The sequence below is a fragment of the Pelodiscus sinensis genome, chromosome 5 (genome assembly GCF_049634645.1).
Source record: "Pelodiscus sinensis isolate JC-2024 chromosome 5, ASM4963464v1, whole genome shotgun sequence".
NCBI classification, from domain to species: domain Eukaryota; kingdom Metazoa; phylum Chordata; order Testudines; family Trionychidae; genus Pelodiscus; species Pelodiscus sinensis.
In genome coordinates, this window is record NC_134715.1 from 45,110,320 (window position 1) to 45,131,028 (window position 20,709).

General features: G+C 44.2%; 1 long non-coding RNA gene across 1 annotated transcript in view; it reads left to right on the plus strand.

The window, feature by feature from the left end:
- Positions 1 to 17,022, plus strand: part of LOC142829587 (uncharacterized) — a 36,033-nt gene extending 19,011 nt beyond the window's left edge. Inside the window, exons 2-3 of the long non-coding RNA XR_012904134.1 lie at positions 13,313 to 13,418; positions 13,745 to 17,022. This is a non-coding gene — a long non-coding RNA (uncharacterized LOC142829587). The remainder of the gene's footprint in view (positions 1 to 13,312; positions 13,419 to 13,744) is intronic.
- Positions 17,023 to 20,709: the final 3,687 nt, after the last annotated feature.

Genomic DNA, 20,709 nt, shown 5'->3' on the forward strand with positions numbered 1-20,709 from the left:
GAACATACCCTAGTAGTCAAAGTATTAATAATAATGGCTACCGAGATTTTATTTAACACTTTTCATCAATAGATCACAAAACTTTCCCCAGTCTTTAATGTGTTGATCCTCCCAACATCCCTGTGAGGCAGGGAAATATTATTACCATAGTTGGGGAAAACAATACACAGAGCCTATCCCTTGGAATTTCACAGCATGCCTTATGGCTCCCCAAAATAGCTTGACTATGGATGCGTGTATTCCCCTCTGCAGAAGTGTGAGAGGACTGAAGGAGCCTGGCATATGTGCTGCATAGAGCTGGCTCACACTTCTGGAATAAAAGTTGGCACTTGTTAAGTAGTCCCTGCTGATTCTAGTGATGTTGTGCATGACTAGCACGTCCAGCAGGAAGCAGGGAGGCTAGACAGATTACTGAAAGCCAGAGCAATGCCAACAGCCGTGAGACAGGGCTGATTTCAAATCACAACCTTGTTGAACAGCTTACTTTTGTTTCGGGTGCAGCTGTCTCTTAAATACTAAATGTAATGTGGACTTTTAACCCTCAGTCTGCCATGCCATACCATACCATTAGAACCATTATTTCCCTATTAATCTATGAGATTGTTATTAGTACTTACAGTGGTTTCAGGGAAGACACACAAAAATGTTCAGTCTCCTTCATGAGTAACTTCCAATAACTTTGCATGCTAGAAGGGCATGACGATCAAGGGTAATGATCATGAATGGGTCTGGTCCTACCAAAAACCAAGGTCCAAGTTCTAGTGCAAGCTGAACTGGGCCTATAATGGCTTCTCCACCCCTATGAACTTTTCAATTGCCTTAATAGAAAATTGCTACAGCATCTGCCAAAGATTCCCTATACAGTAGATTCCATTTATTAGCAACTCCGCAGTTGCCAGCAAAAAGTTGACATTTTCTGGCAGTTACTAATAAGCAGAAGGCAGGTATGTGGGGCTGCAGCCAGGGAAAAAAGCATTGGGACCTGCCTTCCCTGGCAGCAGCCTGCAAATCTGCTTACAGGCAGCATAACAGCAGGGAGGTTGCTTGGGCTTTCTATGGGATGTGAGGGTAGTGGGGGGATGCAGGGGGGAATCCATAAGGTGGCACCATCCCAACATTTCCTTCCCTAGGTGCAGTTCCGCAGTGGGGTACAGCCTAGAGAATTCAAGAAGAGATGGGTAATGGGCAGCTCCAGCATCCAGGCTGCTGCAACTGCTCCCTTCCCCATTACTTTCCTTCCCACAGCATCCCTCCCCTTACCTCCTGTGTGGTACCTATGCACAGGTAGGTTTGTGCACAGGTAGGGTTGTAGGGCTGCTGCCCTAGCAGAAAACACTTGAATGGGCTGAGCACTAGCCACAGGGCTGCAGCAAGGGTAAGCACATCCCAGTACTTCCTTCTCTGACTGGAGCCTCTCAAACCTGCCAGCAGCTATAGCCTCTCTTCCAAAGAGTGTTGTTAGTAAGTGGCAAGCCCTTGCCAATTTCAAATCCCATTAACATTACAGGGATATGATTGGTTCCCACCAAAATTATGCTATTAGCCAGCAGTTGTCAATGTCTGCATTGCTATTAAGCAGAATTGACTGTACTAGGGATAGACTGAGGAATATTACAGATTCAGCCACAGCAAATATTTACGTTTTCTATCTTGAAGTTGTGTTCTGATTTCAACCTCTAGCATAACTGCACTAGTGCAAATGCATAAGATAGAGAGGGTAAATGTCTGTAAGCTGTGATTTGCACCAGTGAAGTTTATCTCTACATGAAACTTTTGGTGAGCTCTGTTGTGGATGCAAATTGTAATTGGCCTTGTCTATAGAAGGGGTTTGCAGTTGTGCAGCTACATTAGTGTCTGGTTGAAATCAAAGTAAAATCCACACTGCAGACAAGACCCTAGTGGCAAAGACAAAACTGAAGAGTATTTGCACTCAAATAACACTTTCCATCTGAAACTCTTAAAAGGCTCCACTAACATTAATGAATTTTAGTGAGATAGGGATGTTAGTCAGACTAATACACATTAGAAGTATAATGTATTTGTGTAATTAGTGAGAATTAGTATATACTCTCCCACCCCTAGAATTTCCTTGGATTATTTTGAAAAGACAGTAATCATATGTATAGTAGCCCAGTGTCTGAGAGTCTGTAACGCCGAAATGCTAGCTGTCCTCTCTGCGGGGCGCTGTTGCCTGAAATGCTGGCTGTTCCCTCTGAGCGGCCTGTGCTGCATGGGGAGTGTGGGGCCCCAACGGCCACTTGCACTGCTTGCTCCCCCGCGGCGGCCCGGCTGAGCAGTGCAGAAGGCAGCCGAGTGCCACGGTGGGAGGCAAAGGGGGGCGGGGTGGTGACGTGCGGTGTGACAGTGGCTCCAGGCCCCGCCCCCTGGCTGTGAATGTCACTGCCCCGCCCCCCTTCGCCTCCCACTGTGGCACTTGGCTGACTTCCGTGCTGCAAAGCCAGGCTGCCGTGTGGTAACAAGTGGTTCAAGCGACTGTTTGGGCTCCACACTCCCCATGCAGCACGGGGAGTGCGGAGCCCAAATGGCCATTTGGGCTCCGTGGTCCCCCGAGTGAGAGGCAGGAAGGGGAGGAGAAGAGAAAGAGAGACAGAGAGAGAGGCAGGAGGCGGAGGAGAGCTGAGAGAGAGGGGGGGAGGCAGTAGGAGGAGAAGAGAGAGAGAGATGGAGCGAGAGACCAGAGGCTTAGGAGAGAAGACCGATGTGGAGGAGAGACCTGAAAATCCCGTCTTATGACGGGCTAATTGGCTAGTGTATAAAGAATAAACTAAACAATATCACAACACACCAAAGTGTGCTAAACTGTTTAAGGCCTTCCCCCCACGAAAGGCCATAGTTGTTACCAGACCACTTGAGGAATTCTCACAATATGCAGTAAACTACAGTACTTCACTATAGCATGCACCAGACCATTTGTTGTCTTTTTCAGAACTAGTTCATTGTGAATCAGTCTATCATGGTGCATGTGCCAAAATGCATTCAGATTTCTACTAAAATTTACTGTTAGGCATTATAATGGAGGAAAAGTTACTTTCCATTACAAAGTTTTAAATATTGCTTTAAACTACATAGCAAATGAAACTGAATATAATTTGTGTTCAGGGTTCATATCCATCAAATAGCTCTCCTTCTCAAAACTGACACTTTGCCAACTGTTTCTGAGTTGCACAAAGAGAAAATGTGCCTAGCCAGGACCATACTGATGGGTTTAAGGTCAGGTAGAAAAATACTATATGTTATATTTGTTTGGCAAAGTGAAAAGTGTCTAATGTTCTCCTAATGATTTTGAATGTCAAACCTGAGTCAATGCACTGAACAATGGTGATTACTTAGAAACCACAATATTTAGCAAGGCCCTGATTAGTCTCTAACGGAAAGAGAGAGGGAGGAGGAGAGAGAATGTTTCCACTGTTCCCATGTTTCTTATTTGCATTAAACCACTGGTTAAACAGTCATCAGCCCTTGAATTGAGAGCAATGAGGTCTTGAAATCCTTATAGGCTATGTCTACACTGCAGGGAAAAGTTGGAAAAGTTTTCCCACTTTTCTTCCGAAAGAGGCTTTTCCAACATTTGGCTCATCTACACAGGGCCAGATGTTGGGAAAAAAGCCTCTTTCAGAACATCCCTTCCTCCTCGTAGAACGAGGTTTACAGGGATGCCAAAAAAGTGTCATCTTTTCCTAATTTTTTTTTTTGGAAAAGTAGACATGTTCCTTGGACACGGCAGACCTTTAGTTGCAATAGGAAGGGGGAAAATATCATTATGGATTTTCTGTTTAATACTTGACCATTGCTGTGAAGTTGGCTATTCTTCTTGCTAGCTGGCTGGATTTTAAATGAAGAACCTATGTTCCATTGGTTACCTTCTACCCTTGTGTTAAACCTGTCTGTGTTTGCCAACCTTGGAGAAACAGTATTAAAATGTTGAGAAAATAGTTTGAAAAGCCACAAGCTTAGTGAGAGCTAAACTCAACCACGTGAGTAAATTGAAAGAGGAATGTTTTAGCTTGTTCCAGAACCCCCTCCCACTACCCGCCTGCCAGCAAGACAATGAGAAACAGTGCACTCAGAAATGAAACAGACAAAAACATTAAATCAGCAAATTGCCCTTTTTTGATTGGTGATCCGTACACTCTTAGCTATAGCTGATGACAGCTGATAACCCCATATGGCAGGCATCAGAGACATCTTTTAGAACCTATGCTCCTTCGTGAAATGAGCCCAAAATAAATACACTAGACACTAGAATACACTAGATACGGAACAGGCAAATATTGTCTTTGCTACCAGTTGGAGAAATTCCCGTTCCTTCAGAAAAAAATGAAAAATCTTCTTTGCCAGCATGTGTGTTGGTATAAGAATATAAGGCTGCATATCACATTTTCTCTACAAGCATTTTGTGGCACTGAAGACAATAATTTATCTGAATTTTCTAATTTAGTTTTCAGCTCAACTAGAAAATGTAAAAATATACTAGGCCGGACCTACTGCTGGCATAAACTGGCTAAGCTCCATTTAAAACAATCTTACCCCACTATATCTAAGCCACATTGCATCATTAGCTATATTATGTTTTACTATAACCATACTGAAACTACCTGCTGGTGTCTTGTTTGGCTCCTCTCATGTATATAATAATTCTCATTCCTTACTGTTCCTTTATAAATAAGTAAATACTATTCATCTCTACAAACCCTTTTACGCAGGGCAGAAGTATCAGCAATTTCTGATTGTTTCATTTCCATTCTGAGGATCTAAAAATCAAAATAGCACCACAGAGTGGCTTTGGTTAAAAAAAAATGGTTGTGTTTGTGAGAGAAAGTTGCTTAAAGACTGCTTTGGCTATGTCCATAATACACATCTGTCAGGGCGTTCCCCACTCTGGCACTCTGAGTGTAGAAGGTGAGGGCCCTCAAGAGAACTTCAAAACCTTGCCTCTACAGATACTGGTTACAAAAACTTCCTCCCAGAATCATAATCCACAGATTTTGGGGAATTGCTGCCACCATCAAGTGCTTTTTATCCCTAAAAACCAGGCACGAACACTTGAAATCACTCCCAAGATAAACAGCAAGGGGTACCCCAGGCTCTTTTGCTTGAAAAGAGATTGAAAAAATAAACAAGAAAAACAAGCTGCAGTCTCTGGTAGCTGACCCCTCAGTCAGAGGCATGCAGATACACACAGATGGACCTTCCCAGACACAAGAATCAAATCATCACCTTAAAAAAATGATTTTTATTACAAAACAAAAGATAAACATCATAAAGCATGCTTGGTTGCTGGATGTTACAGAGCACTAAGGAAAACAAATTAAAAAAAACACAGACACAAGTCTCTGGACACAATGCAAGGTTAGTAAATGGGGAAGTATAGGTTCACACACAGAAGTTTAAACCAAACCACAAAATGAAGAAAATTACCCTGAATGCAACTGGATTCACTTTTCCCTTTCACTCACTTCTAATTTTCTCTTTGCTCAGTCCTCTCCCATGCCCTGAATTCCTTGGAGATGTGGCAGTCCTGCCTAGGTTTAAATGATTTTGTGTGTCTCAATTCCTGGTGTATCTCTCCCACACAAATAAAGCAGGCAAGGAACCTATATCCAATTCAAATTTCAACCCTCTATCTTGATTGGTTTCCCCATCCCCCTGGCCAGTATCTTTGCTAGCTACCTGGGCTTAACCCCTTAGACGGCTGAAGCAACCCTGTCAACAGTGGGCCCTGCGGAGCTGGAACAGCCCCCCCTACCCATGGCAGATGGGAAGTTGTGTCAGCCCCCACTACTTAATTACTTAACATTTCACATCCCTAATTTTATCCTCCCTAGTGATTGAGGGAATGGGCGACATGTCCTTAAAGTAAAGGAAGACACTGCCTTCCCACACAGGGGCTGCAGAGGTGCTGCAGAATGGTGGGGCTGTGCTGGTCTTGTCCATCCCCTTCCTGTCTCTAAGTTGCTATTGGGTGTTTTTAGTATGGTTTAGGCAGGTTCTAGGGGCTGAGGGGACTCAGAAGGCTGAGTAGTAGGGAACCTCCTCAGCAGCCTGCCCCTGAACCTGCACAGAACATATACAAATTTCAGTCATATAGGTTTTCCCATGGCTACAGCCTGCAGTTTTCTCCAGAACATCTTCTCTAAGATGAGTGCCAGCCCTGCTCTCCAGAGATCTCACCCAGCTTGCTGCATTGCTGCCTGCTTGCTGGTTTGTTCCCCTCTTTCCTGCATGGCTCCCTCCCTGTTTGACTCCTCACCCCATCCAGTCTCCTTCCCTGCACCTTGGCCCAGGGTGCAAAAAGTGGGCTTCTTTCTTGCTGACTGCTCCCCACCCTCCTTCCTCCTCCTTTGCCCTCTCCCTGCACCAGTCAGTGAGTTCCCCGCCCTGTCTCTGCTGAGCCTCCCGTTTTTGCTTTGTATGGGGTTTCCTTCTCTCTCCTCTTTGTTGCCCCAGCCTAATGTTTGGAGTGGTGGTAGGTTTTGTTTGCCCCAGCCTGAGGTGCTGCTGGGTCCTTTTCTCATCTCCTTGCCTCTTCCACATGCTCCTCCTCCCCGGTTGCTAGTACGTGGAGTGGGAGGAGGGGTTGCTTTGCCCAACCAGCCTTTCAAAGATAGCTGCCTGGTCCCCTCCCCTTCTTGCCCTCTCCCCACATGCTTGCTGCAGTCTTCTGCCTGCTCACTGCTCCGAGACCTCCACCTTTGCTAGTGTGTGGTGGGTTTCCTCTCCCCTCCTCATGCCACTCACCTCGTCCCTGGTTCCTCCTGCTCTTTTGTTCCTGTTCCTCTGCTTTTGCTGCTCATGATTGGCTCCTGGCCATTCACCTATTGCAGGCCCTCTCTATCTATTCACGTAGCCCTCCCCAGTCTCTAGGTGGGTTTGCTCCTCATCCCCCACTTGTCCCTCCAGCCACTCCTCTCTTTCCTCCTCTCCTCTGTGTGCCTCCCCCACTGTTCACTGTTCTCTAGTTCCATCCACCTTCCCCTCCCCCCCTTGCTGGTCCTGAGTTTCTCCAGCATCAGCAGAGCGGGCCAGCCATTGAAAAACAGATACACATTTCACTCTGGTCCTTGGCTCCCCCATTTTTCAGCACCAGTTAGCTCATTGTTTGATTCCAGAACATAGATATTTGAAAATATTTTGGAGCAAATTCTAAAAAGCCCATTTCTGAAAAAAAACAACAACGTTGTATAAACCACATAGCATGGAGAATAAATGTCAGGAATGCACTGATATTCTGGGGGGTAGAAGGGAGCAGGGAAGAGAGGAGAGAGACAAGGGAGAAGGCACTGGGCATGTCCTTCACAGAATAGGTGTGAAGTATGGTGTGGCCACAAATAGAAGCTGGGGAGCTACTGCCTTCCCAGGCAGAAGCTTCATCCACCGCCCATGACCCAGCCCCTCAGACAAATGAAGGAGTAAATCAGGAGTCATTCTAATAATGTATCAGGAGACTCTTCCTGCATTAAGGCTAAAGACATAAAATAATAAACAAATCCCAGACAATCATTCAGGGCCATATTATTAACTTCTCCAGTGCAGCTGCTCCAAGGAGAAAGATCCTAGGATCAAGAACACATGGTGGAGGATGGCTTACAAGTGCTCAGGGAGTATTTCAAGCACCAGAGTGGGCAGGTGTATCGTCTGGGGTGTGGCACTGATAATGAGTAGGATCTCTCTCTGCCTGCAGACCGGCTTTCAGGCCTGGTCTACGCCTAGACTATTGGTCAGTCTGCCTACACCACTGATGAGTTGTGCCAGGTTGATGGAAGACTTCTTCTGTCAACCTAGCTCCTATTTCTGGATGAGGTGGATTTATTACAGAGATGGAAAAAAATCCCTTCACTAGATGAGTGTGAGCACATCCTATTCAGTACAGACACACCTTCAAACTCTGGCAGTGGGGAGGTGTGCAAAGATGGTGGTGATGAGGCCCATATAGATAGAGGCCCCTGGATAGATAAGAGTACTTTAAAATAAAAACATAGCACGTGCCACTGAGGAGTAAACATCATCCAATTTCCCCAGAGACCTTATTATTGCCTCTGTCTTCCAGCAGTGCAGGTGCTAAAAATCTGCCCATTTTCTCTCCCTGGTTTCCTTCTGAGTCTCTCACCATAATGTAGCCCTTATATTGCCACACACAACGTCTACGTCTACATTGGCACCCTTTTCTGGAAATGCTTAAAACGGAACAGTTTTCCGTTATAAGTATTTCCGGAAAAAGCACGTCTACATCGGCAGGATGCTTTTCCGGAAAAGCACTTTTTCCGGAAAAGCGTCCGTGGCCAATGTAGACGCGCTTTTCTGGAAAAAAGCCCCGATCGTCATTTTCATGATCGGGGCTTTTTTGAGGAAAAGACTACTGTGCTGTCTTCACTGACCCTTTTCCGGAATAGTTTTTCCGGAAAAGGACTTTTGCCCGAACGGGAGCAGCATAGTTTTTCTGGAAAAACACTGACAATTTTACAGTAGATCGTCATTGCTTTTCCGGAAAAGCAAGCGGACAGTGTAGACAGCTGGCAAGTTATTCCGGAAAAGCGGCTGCTTTTCCGGAATTAGTGGCTCAGTGTAGACACAGCCAACATGTGTAAGGGAAATGCTATCTGAGTTATACAGAGCAATATATACACATTTGAGACCTAGGTAATCAAGAGTCACTCTGGTTGTAGCTGGAAGGAGTTCAATGTAATATATCTGTTAAAGAAGAACACCAGCTATAAAGTTCCATCCGTCTGAGTTATGGGAGGCAAAATTTGTATAGGATGTGTGATTTTAATTTACTAGAAGTCATTCTGAAATTGAGGTAGGATGCATATTGTTCACTGAAGAATAATTTATAGACTTTAATTGTAGGAAAGAGAGAAGCCTTTTGCTTCAAAAAGCCTATCAGCCAGCTGTCCTTCCTGTTTTATCAGTAAGCAAAGCTAAGAGCAAATAACAGATGGGAATGTCCCTAAGTGCCAGCAGTGACTGTACATGAAATGTGGCACAGTCTCCCTCCAGTGGGTTATGTTAATAACCATAGAAGATTAGAAAAAAGGTAGGTGTGGAATGACTGGTTCTGATCAAAGATTCTTTTCTGTGACAATGATCATACTTATGGATTCAATTATGATGATAGCAAAAGCAGTTTCAACAGGAATATGGAGTGGATTGCATAGTAGGGTAAAGAAGGCTAAATTTCAGGCTGGGTCTGGGTTTGAATTCAGAATCCTAAAGCCTGGCAATTTTTTAGTTTTCTCATATTGTAATCTAAGCCCTACCATTGCAGCAAACTTTACTTTCCAGTTACAAAATTCATGACTGTTCTGCATCCATTCATCCTCATTTAGCTTTCACACAACTGTTCAGATTGAGGGTTTCTTGCTTTTCTTGCACTCAGAACAAAAAGAGTCAGAGGATTAGGTCCTCAAATGGTGTAAATCCACATAGTTCCATTGATGTCAAATAAATTTCACCAGCTGAGGATCTGACCCTGAAGAGTTAATGCACGTGTTTTTGTGCTATGGGAGAATTTAGATAGAAAACAAGCTCAAGTATTTGCAACCAAATAAAATAACTGTTCTAATTACATCTCATTCTGGATTTTGACACCAATAAATTGTAGGTGATGTGGTTTTATAGAGGGGCATCCCCTGTATATGCTTTCTTAAGTGTCATTTTGTGTATTTGCCACTCATCGATAGGGAAACAGTCACATTTATGTCGGCCTAATCTGCGTATTCATCATTTGCAATTTGTTTCACCTTTTGCATCGCTTTTGTGCAGGCTCTGAGCATGCACCAGCAGCCGCGTCACCCCTTCCTCCAGTGCCTCCTGTCCATTACTGCTTATCAACTCCTTCCCCTCGTTCCCCGGGCCTCCCAGCTATTCTGCAGTGTGCAGGAGACACTGTGAGTGAGTGGGAGGACTGGCAATGGGGTGCACATAGAAGAGGGGCCAGAGCTGGGCAGGAAGAGACAGGGTGGCAGTGTGTGCAGAAGAGGAAGGGGGGCATTATTTCTTATGAGGATAATTTCCCCAGTATCCATCATTTCGGAATCAATCATACTTTTCAAGAATGCAACCCTGATTTATATTGGGGATCCCCTGTACAGAAGTATAAAGAGTGGGATTTTAGTAAGTTTTGCAGTATATTACCTCAATGAAGTGACTAGAGAAATAATTTAAAACACAAAACAATCATCTTAATCAGAGAAATCACATACTTTACTCGTGTGAAGATATTTCTTTGTAAAATAAGCATGCTTGAATGCCAACATTCAAACACTCATTCCAAAACAGAAAGTAGAAAGAAAACTAAAATGGTCTAAGAAGATTAAAAAGGAGAAACAGAAAGAGAGTAGAAGAGAGAACAAATATTACCAGGTGTTTTTTAATTTGGTAACCAGCTGATCAAAAGTTATTATGACTTATTTATTCAAGTGTCATAAAATCACTTTAAATGTGTAGGGCCATATTCATGAAAGTATGTATTATATTGTTAGTGTGAGTTCATTTCCTAATGTATTTTAAAAGTGATATGGGTATGCCTTACATTTTCAGCTTTTTTCAAAGGAATATCACCTTCTCATGGATGTATGCTGGGAAGCAAACAGGATTAAGGAATAGATCTAACAGGGTGTGTCTAGACTACCTGCCTCCTTCGACGGAGGCATGTAGATTAGCCAGATCGGAAGAGGGAAATGAAGCCGCGATTAAAATAATCGCGGCTTCATTTAAATTTAAATGGCTGCCCCGATCTGCCGATCAGCTGTTTGTCGGCAGATCGGGGCAGTCTGGACGCGATGCGCCGACAAAGAAGCCTTTCTTCATCGACACAGGTAAGCCTCGTGAAACCAGGCTTACCTGTGCCGATGAAGAAAGGCTTCTTTGTCGGCGCATCGCGTCCAGACTGCCCCGATCTGCCGACAAACAGCTGATCGGCAGATCGGGGCAGCCATTTAAATTTAAATGAAGCCGCGATTATTTTAATCGCGGCTTCATTTCCCTCTTCCGATCTGGCTAATCTACATGCCTCCGTTGAAGGAGGCATGTAGTCTAGACACACCCACACTGAGGAAATCAAATCTGAGTAAACAGGTTGTCCAAACCCTGTATATAGAATACTACATAGTTACCTATCAGTGTTACCTTTATCCCTTAAATATAAAGAACACAACAGAGGAAAACCAGGGATAAAACACACTGTAGTTATTATGGAGGTCTAATTGTCAAAAGAGTGGGTTATGTGTTTTGGGATATCATGAAACTCACAAGATACCTACATACCCTTGTCACATTTTTCCTCTTTTATTCTAGCCATTTCATTTTCCCATGCGAGCTCATGGAAAAAGAAAATGCTTACTGCTTTTTTGAGCGTGTGGTGACCATTTTGTATATAGATTCATAAAGCAGAAGAACACTGACAGGGCAATATTTTGCACGTTTCAGCTAAAAAATGCTTACATAAAGAAGCAAAACAAACATCCATCAAGCATAGAATCATAGGACTAGAAGGGATCTCAAGAAATCATCTATTCCAGTCTCCTGCCCTTATGGCAAGACTACATATTATCTAGTCCATCCCTGACAGATGCATGTCTAACCTACTCTTAAAAATCTCTGATGATGGAGATTCCACAACCCCCTTGGCAATTTATTCCAATGTTTAATTACTTAAAGTGGTATTTAATATGGCCACAGGAATCTTCCTTTACCTGAGTATAAAATCCAAGACAAGAGACCTAAGCACTGGAAAACCAGAGAAACTGCCAAATATTTAAGGAGACAATGAGCCTAATGACCAAAATTCACATCATCTTAAATAAATTGTGACTCTAGTGATAGGTCACTGTGAAACAGGATTTAGAGAAAATGATTGTGAGCTAGTTGTGAGCTGATGATTGTGAGCTGGTTGTGAGTTGTGGGCTGCTTCCATTAAGTATATTAAAAGAAATAATAAAAAAGGCCATGTTGTCCTTTACTAGGGGAGATAACAGGGTTTAAACTTCTCTTCTTGCTAGTTTTCTGACTTTCCTCTTTTAGGAAAGGTTATTAAGAAGATGACACTTGGTAACTCCTAGCGAATAGATTTCCTTGCCCTAGTCAGTTTAGTGACCTGGCATGGAGACTGAAATGACTTTGTTGGACAAAGAGCCTGTGCTACTAATGGTCCATGATGAGTCATTCAGAAGTCTCAGTTGCCTTCAATAATACTGAGCACAAGATGGCATCATTGACATAGCTGCAAACCCTAGCAAGGGTCAAAGGATCCGTCTGGGGTTTCTTTTGCTGAGAGAACCCAGATGGTACTGGTGGTATTTGCTTTGAATACCTTTAATAAAAAATGTCAAATTGTTCTTTTCTGTCACTGCTCCTCTAAGGCCATTGGAAAAGATAGTGAATTACTTTGGAGTATATGGTATTCAGTGTGTGGGTGACACTCAGATCTTTCTATTCCAGTGGTCCAACTTAGTGTGGCTAATTGGCTTACTCTAGTATCTGGCCAAAATCAGGCATTGGATGAGAGTGAACTGATTGCAACTTAATATCAATAAAAGAAAAAATATGCTACTGAGTTGGGGGAGTTTGTGGACATAGTATTGACTCCCCATGGTTCAGAGAATGTACCCACGTTTTCCAGGTTGCTATTCTGGATTTTTTTAAATTTTCAAGTGCATCAGGGTGTCCAAGGTTTAGAGCAAGTTTTATTTTGCTATTTATATTTAGCCATCCCTTAGAAACCATTCTTTGATAGGAAACCCGTGAAGTTTGCATTTACTGCTTTTTCAGGTGTTTCAGTAGGAACCAAAAAGTGGTCCACATTTTAAATTTTGCTGTATACATTTTTCTCATAGTTTTTTAATGTCATTCCTTAATATTCCGCCAGAAAGCAAAGTTCATCTTAACCATGAGCCTGCAATAGAAGCCTCTGTTTTCTGTCTGGGATTGGCAAACTGGTTAGGATAATAAAAGACCCAGCTTTATTTTTCCAAAATATAAATGATCTTTACTTTTTTAGAAGATTGCAAAGTACAGTAAATTTCAGAGGGATATCCGTGTTAGTCTGTAATTGGAAAAAAAAGCAAAAAACAGCGAATAATCCTGCAGCACCCTAGACACTAACAAGAAATATAGATGGTATCATGAGTTTTTGCGGGCACAGCCCACTTCAATTGTTCCCGCGAAAGCTCGTGATACCATATAAATTTTTTGTTAGTCTCTAAGGTGCTGCAAAACTATTGGTTGGCTTTTTAAGTTTTTTCAAAGTACACTAAGTTACTTAATTTTTTTTTTGTTTTTTTTCTCTCTTCAGGCACAGGCACAGGCACAGGCACGATCCCAGACACATTGAGGAGTGCCACACATAGCACATGGGCATGTCTGCATGTGTGAGGCACTCCAGCAGGCAGCGCTGCCAGGTGCGGGGGTGTGTGCAGGTCCCAGGGAGGGCTAGGCTGCTCCTGGCTCTGCTGCTGCCCTGGGAGGATCCCACTGTGGCTAGACACTTCCCTTGCTTGCTTGTCCAGGAGCTGGGGGGCGGGGGAAGTGGGTAGCAGGGTTCCCTGTGCACTTTGGGGACCTTGTGAGGCAGGGCCTGCTGTGCAGGCCACACATGGCCTTGCTCCCGGGACATCCCCCTCCTGTGGCCCAAGGACTGGTGGTCGCTGCTCACAGAGGAGGGCACGACTTCAGGGACAGTGTTTGCATGGACAACTGAGTGCCTCTCCTTCTGTTTTCTGCCCAGCTGGACCAGTCAGGTCTGAGGGGTAAGTCACACCACCAGAGCCAGCAGCCAGAGCCAGAGGGACCCGAAAGCATGCCAGGGTCCATGAAGACCTGATGTGGCAGCATGTCTGCATCCTGCATGACAAGCAGCAGACCCTGATGCAGAAGATCTGTGAGGATCCAGAATGGCAAAACCGCGCCTGGGACCAGCTCATGCAACGGTGCGATAGCATGTTGCCATCATGAGGGAAATAATGGCACACCTGGCTTCTGTTGCTGCTCCTGCCTACCACTCTCCTGCCCTCCCTGCTATGCCCATTCCCCCTTCCTCTGCCCCCCAAGCGATGCCTCTGCTTCCTCCACAAGCGATGCCCATGTCCCTTCCCCCTGCCATCCCTGACCCAGCTCCAGCCCCGCCTCCTGCCCATGCCACTGTGGTCACAGGATCCACTCAACCCCAAGTTTGATGAGGTCCCCGCAGCCAAGGAGGTACACCCAGCTGTCCCCAATGCCACTCGAAGCCCCCCTCCTGCTCCAGATTAGAGCTCCCTTCCCCCTCCTAGTTAGGCGCCCCGGTTAGGTGGCTAAAGGGGCACTTCACCTGGATCTTGGTCTGGTTCAGGTGGGCATTAAATTGGTCCCTGCTGGGGTTGAGGTGGCCTGTATAAGGCTTCATTAGCCACAGCATGAGGGGGTTAAGCTGTGTCCCCCATGATGCACAGTGGCATCTGCATGTCTCCAACTGCAAAGTCCCGGCAGGGGAAGAATATTCCCACCTCCAGTTTTCTGAAGAGACTTGAGTTGCAGAAAATCTGGGCATCAAGGGTACGTCTACACTACATGGCTCCGTCGACGGAGCCATATAGATTTGTTTATTGGGCAAAGGGAAATAAAGCGGCGATTTAAATAATCGCCGCTTCATTTAAATTGACATGGCTGCCGCGCTGAGCTGACAAACAGCTGATTAGCTGTTTGTCGGCTCAGCGCGCTAGTCTGGACGCTCCCCTGCCGACATCAAATCCCTTTGTCGGAAGCCCCGGTAAACCTCATCCCACAAGAAATAACGGGACAAACAGCTGATCAGCTGTTTGTCGGCTCAGCGCGGCAGCCATGTAAATTTAAATGAAGCGGCGATTATTTAAATTGCCACTTCATTTCCCTTTGCCTACAACCCTAATCTACATAGCTCCGTCGATGGAGCCATGTAGTCTAGACACAGCCCAAGTGCCCTGCCCGACCACCTGACAAAAATGTCCGTGAACTGTTCACAGTGGTCGACCAGAGCCTGCAGAACCATAGAAAAGTAGCCCTTGTGAATTATGTATTGGGCCACTCATGTTGAGGTTCATGGATCAGGATGTGGGTTCCATCAATTGCTCCCCCACTGTTCTGGAACCCCAGGGCAGCAAATCCAGCAATGATGGGATCCAGGTCTCCCAGGTGGATGGCCCTGCATAGCAGGATGTTGTTGATGGCCCTCACAACCTACAGAAGGAGACCAACAAACACACAAAACAGAGAATGAGAGAGGGGGTGCCTGAGCCCTTGGAAGGTGGCTGCCCCCCTTCCATAATCTCCTCCCCAAACACCCCAGGAGCCAGCCCCTATGAGGCCACCCCCCTACAGCAGCAGGGCTGTGTGAGGGCAGGATGGCACAACCCCCCAGGGATGGGGCTTCCCCTACATCCTCACTCCACCCTGCACCCCATCCAACTCCTGCTTTCCCGAGGATCCCCTTTTTCCAGGACTCCCCCACCCCTCCGTGCAGGGACTGCATCCCAAGAGTGCCTTACCTCCATGAGGAGGGCCCCGACAGTGGACTTCCCCTAGATAAACTGCTTGCCCACTGACTGGTAACTGTCTGGGGTGGCAAGCTTCCAGACGGTGATGGCGACTTGCTTCTCCAGGGGGATGGTGGGCCACAGGTGGGTGTAGTGTCATTGGAGGGCAGGGTTGAGCCAGGCACACAGCTCCAAAAAGGTGGCTTTCTGCATGCAGAAGTTTTGGAGCCACTATTGGTCATCCCACCACTCCATGACCAGCCAGTCCCACCAATCAGCACTGGTGTCCAGCCTCCAGAAACACCGCTCCATTGAGGCTTTGTCAAAACTGCAGGGTTTTTTGCAGATGAGATCTTCTGCAAAAACTCTTGTGCAAAAGTACGTCCACCCCTCAAAAGCACATCGCTTGTGCAAGAGAGCATCCACACTGCATGGACACTCTTGCTCAAGAAAGTGCTAATTGCCATTCACAGAATGGCTGTCAGAGCACCTGGGCTTTTTCTGGTAATGTGATAGGCTCTTTTTGTGCAAGAAACCCCTGTTGAACATCCACACACACCTTTTCGTGCAAGAACTCTTGTGCAAAAAGAAGTTATTCCTGTTGGGGAGAGGCCTATCTCTGTTGGGATTGAATTTTTTTTCTTTTTATATTCGTATTTTAGGATTAATAATGTAGCAATGTAAGGTAACACATTATCACATTTGATATTTTATTAAACTAAGCCCTTTAGTAAGATATATATTCCTTTCTTTTAAAGCTTAGTGAGTTTAGTAAGTAAAGAGACAGAGTTTTGATGTTATGTTTATTTAATGACATTGGAGGAATGTTGAAGGCTGAAGTCTTAACTATTTAATTTACAAGGTCTTTTTGCTTTGTCCAATATGGGATACTGTTGTATTATGCTTTTTTTTTTTGGAAGTCCGTGTAGAGGATTGTTTGTGTGTGAAAGTGGTATGTATATGTCGAGATAAAGGTGTGAAGGTTATTGCTCAGAGCCAGATGGCCAAATAAAGGAGGGGCAAAGGGTGAGTGAAAACAGACTTATCAGCATCAGCAGGACCATCAGTGCATACTCATGGTCAAAGAGTGATCGGACTGGCAGACTGATGGCCCTAAAATGGAGCTGGCACTAAAGGATGATTGATTACAAGATGAGCCTTTTGAGATGTTTTGGGAATGATTGACATCAACAAGATAACACACTGGTCATAGACTGATACAGCAAAATCCATAGACTTCAACAGAGAAAAAGGATTATAAAAGCAGGGTGCTTTGCTATGGAACTTTGGGTTCGTCTTGCCATCAACTCCAGAAGAGCATCGGATCATGACCAACAAAAGGCCCTGCTCTCCCTCTGTGGTCGATCTAGCTGGCCACTAGATTGCTACAGACTCTGGACTGGTAACTATAACATTGTCTGGTGGGACTGTGACACCATTGTCTGGTGGTTGTGTGTGTGAGTGACTGAAAAACATATGCTACTGTTGTATTCTCAATAAATGAGGCGTACTGCCTTTTCCCCTATAAAAGATCTCATATGCTTTGTTTAAGCATAACATCTCTACTAGCAAAATCCCTCTAAGCTGTTGATTTACTGTATTTTTTTGTGTGCAAAAACGTGCTTGAGGTATGGACACTTTGCGGGTTTTTGCACAAAAATGGCAGGTTTTGCGCAAAACACCAGTAGTGTAGATGTAGCCTGAGAATTGCAGTGTCAAGGGTATTGCTCCCACACCCAGGGAGAGGGCCCCAAGAATGAGCTTGGGGTTGAGCTTGGTCAGGACCAGGAAGGCAGCTGGCATAAAGCTCCAGCTCCATGGCATAAAGGAAAAAGCTGTGGCTTCTGAAAAAGCTGAGGAACCACAGCAGGCACTGCAAGAGCTTTGCTGTCCCTTGAAGAAGTAGGCAAGCACGCAGCAGAATCAGAGAAACAGCTGTTCAGGGGGTCCCTTTATGGATGTGTCTCTGCTAGGCTCTGGCACCAGCACTAGGAAGCACCTGGAGACCTAAAGCCCTGCCTGAAGTGGTTCTGGGTGGCCTTCTATGCGAGATAGCGTCCAATTAGTCTGGATCCTCCTGTGGACGCACTCTTTCAGAATGAGTTTTTTTGGAAGATCTCTTCTGGAAAAACTTCTTCCAAAAGAAGCCTGCAGTCTGGACATAGCCTGGATCTCGGTTCAATAGTGGGGATCAAGAGAAAAAATGCAAACAAACAAACAAACAAAAAAGCATGGAAAAATATTGCTCTAGTGGATGTCTAGTAAGAATTAATATATTGATCATTTGAACAACAATTGTGCAGTGTTTCAGAAGAAAGGTAGAATTTGTTGCCCATATTATATGGTAAAAGGCAATATTTTGATAATGATTAGAGGGTGAATAGGGCAGGGTTCGTCCAGTTTCAGGATATACATTGTACAATGCCTAATAAACAAGAGAAGAGTCAGAAGGCACATTCCAGTGGTGGATCTTACTAAAATATTTCAAGATTACGGAATTTCTTTTTCTGTCAGTTTCTTCTAAGACAGCTAGGGAGTTGCATTTAAATTCCTTTTATTAAGAGAACATTAGGGTTGCGAGTCTACCTCTTCAAAGTCAGGTAGTGCCAAAATTAAAGTTCTTTTCTGTGCCCCATTGTAAATATATGCAAGTACAACATACATTTTAATTAAATGCTCCTGTGTTCTGGGCCAGCTCGTCCATTGATGCGGGTCCATTAAAACCAGTAGAGCTATGCCAGGTGACTCCAGCTGATGATTTGGCTCCTTTTCTCAAACAAAGCAATATTGTGTAAGGTGCACAACCAATGAAACCATGGCTCCTTCAGAAGTTTTGCCTCAGTCAAAGGCATCCTTATGTTTGGAGAGCTTTCATGGATACTGGCGAGCACACACAGAATAGTGCACAATGGGATAAGATGTTACACAGATTTATCTGAAATTGCAGGAAAAATGCTTTGATATGATATTAGGACTGATCATGACTATGTTGCCATGTCTATGCTCTAGTGGACAGAATTATGGTTATGCCTGGAACCTAAACTTTGGCATTTCCTGTGTAATAGGAGCTTAACTGAGCAGCCTTTATAGTCTCAAATTGCACTGTCATAGAGGACGATCTTAGAACTGTCTTTGAATCATGCAACTGAATTTCATCAATTCACTCTAACTGGCTAAGATGTAAATACTGTACTACATCTGATTCAGTCTGTTTTTGTTTTGTCTCAGTGGTGAAAGGTAAAGAAACTAAATCTAATCATTTCACCTTTGCTCATACAAATAGCTGAATGGTGAACATAGCTTGCTTCAGAAACATCAGTGCTTATTTTGTGCACAGTGCCTGCAAATATTGGAGATTGCCGTCTAACACGGGTCAGTTTTCAAAGCCAATGTATTGTTAGTGCTACACCACCAGGGGGTAGCATGCTGCAAAACTTTGCTCACTTCTCAGTTTGGAAACAGACATCCTGTGGCTTTGGCAATGTCTACTTGAAAAGGCAGGACTGCAGAGGGGACTGTCAGTTAGCCCTTTGTGTTTTATGCCTTACACTTGCTCCTCCTTGGTGTCTTTATTTTTCTTGCAACACCAAAACTTTAGGTTTTTTTTTTTAATTTCCTGGAGCTTAATTAATAAACATGACAACTAAGCAGACGTTGGCACAAAGCCCTTTCCCATACAGCACATGGGCAATCTTATGGTAATTGTAGTTATTTATATTTGGCATCCAGCTGACTGAACTAGCTACACAGCATTATTTTTCCCCGGTAGGAGTACAGAGGCTATTAAATTAAACAGGTTAATGTGGCTGCAGAGTTTCACCCCCTGCTATCCCCACAGCCACAGTAAATCTGCCACCTGTTTATTTCCATAAAAATTCAATTATAGCACCACCAGTTTATTCTTCTTATGTGAGCAATTAACTTCAGGCAGTTCCAGGCTCAAAGAAATTCCTGGCCCACTCCCCTCTGAAGTTGTTCTTTTGTTGTTGTCGCTGCTCCATTGGCTGGCAGGTTATTTATTTATTTATTTTTGTGCTAAGCGACTGCTCTGCCCCCACGCCAGTGTAAAATTAGAGAAGAGACTCCGCTGTGGTGCCCTGGTGTGTTGGTGAAGAAGAAAAGCCAAAATAAACAAAACCAACTTCTCCATTACTAGCGTTACAGGATGAACACAGAGAAAGCTCAAACTGTGCAGCTAGTGCAGCAGTACCCTTCAGGGCTTGTTAGCAAAACACGCAAACTGCTGTAAGAGAAAATCAAGTACATTCACCTCACATGCTGAATATTTTTATCCTACTATATGCAAAACCACTTTGCCTATAACAATGAAAGCTCATTTGTGTCCCTGAAAATATCCCTCCACCTATCTATGTTTGGTATTAACCAGATTCTCCAAGTGTTAGTCACGGAAGAAGTCCTATTGAACTGGAAGGGCCTGTTTGCATGCATAAGAATTATAGCACGAGTCCCTTTATCTCTTGGAGGCAGATTCAATGAAAAAGCGAAGATGGAAGGATACAGAGATTTTGAACTATATTACGTCTAAATGTGTACAGACGCAGATTTCCCTGGGGTAAATGTTGCATTCGAAATTTACTGCAAAGATAATGAAGTCATCGTTAACATTATAAAGCTTTTTCAGTCTTCATAATCTCTCTCTCTATATCCCCTGTTTGAATGAACTGATGTCTTTTATTATTATTCATTATTATTCTTGATATTGCAGTAGCAACTATTAGCCCCAATCATGGATCTGGGCCCCATAATGCTAGGCATTGTCCATATGAGCAAACCAAATGACAATACCAGGCTCAGGAAGTGACAAGGCCCAACAGATGGATAGGAAGACCAATGGGAGAAAGAGGAAAAAAGCAATAGTATAGAAGGGGACACCTTGCTATGGGAACTTGTGAATATCACTTCCTCTCTCTGTGTCTAAATAACCTCATTTGTACAAAGGAGTGATCCTTTTTTCCCCATCTTTGTAAAGTGCCTTGAGAATATTTGAGGAAGGGAGTTTATAAGTGCTATTAATTTCTAGTATATTTTATTACCAAAGGTCATGCTATTCTAACATCTCACATTTTTGGAGTCTATGACGGCCTTTCCCCTTAGTTCTGATGGGAAAAAATAACTTGGAAATGTTATACTTCCTGTCGTCTAAACTTTGGGCAGATGCCTGATTTCCATTTCATCACTGACC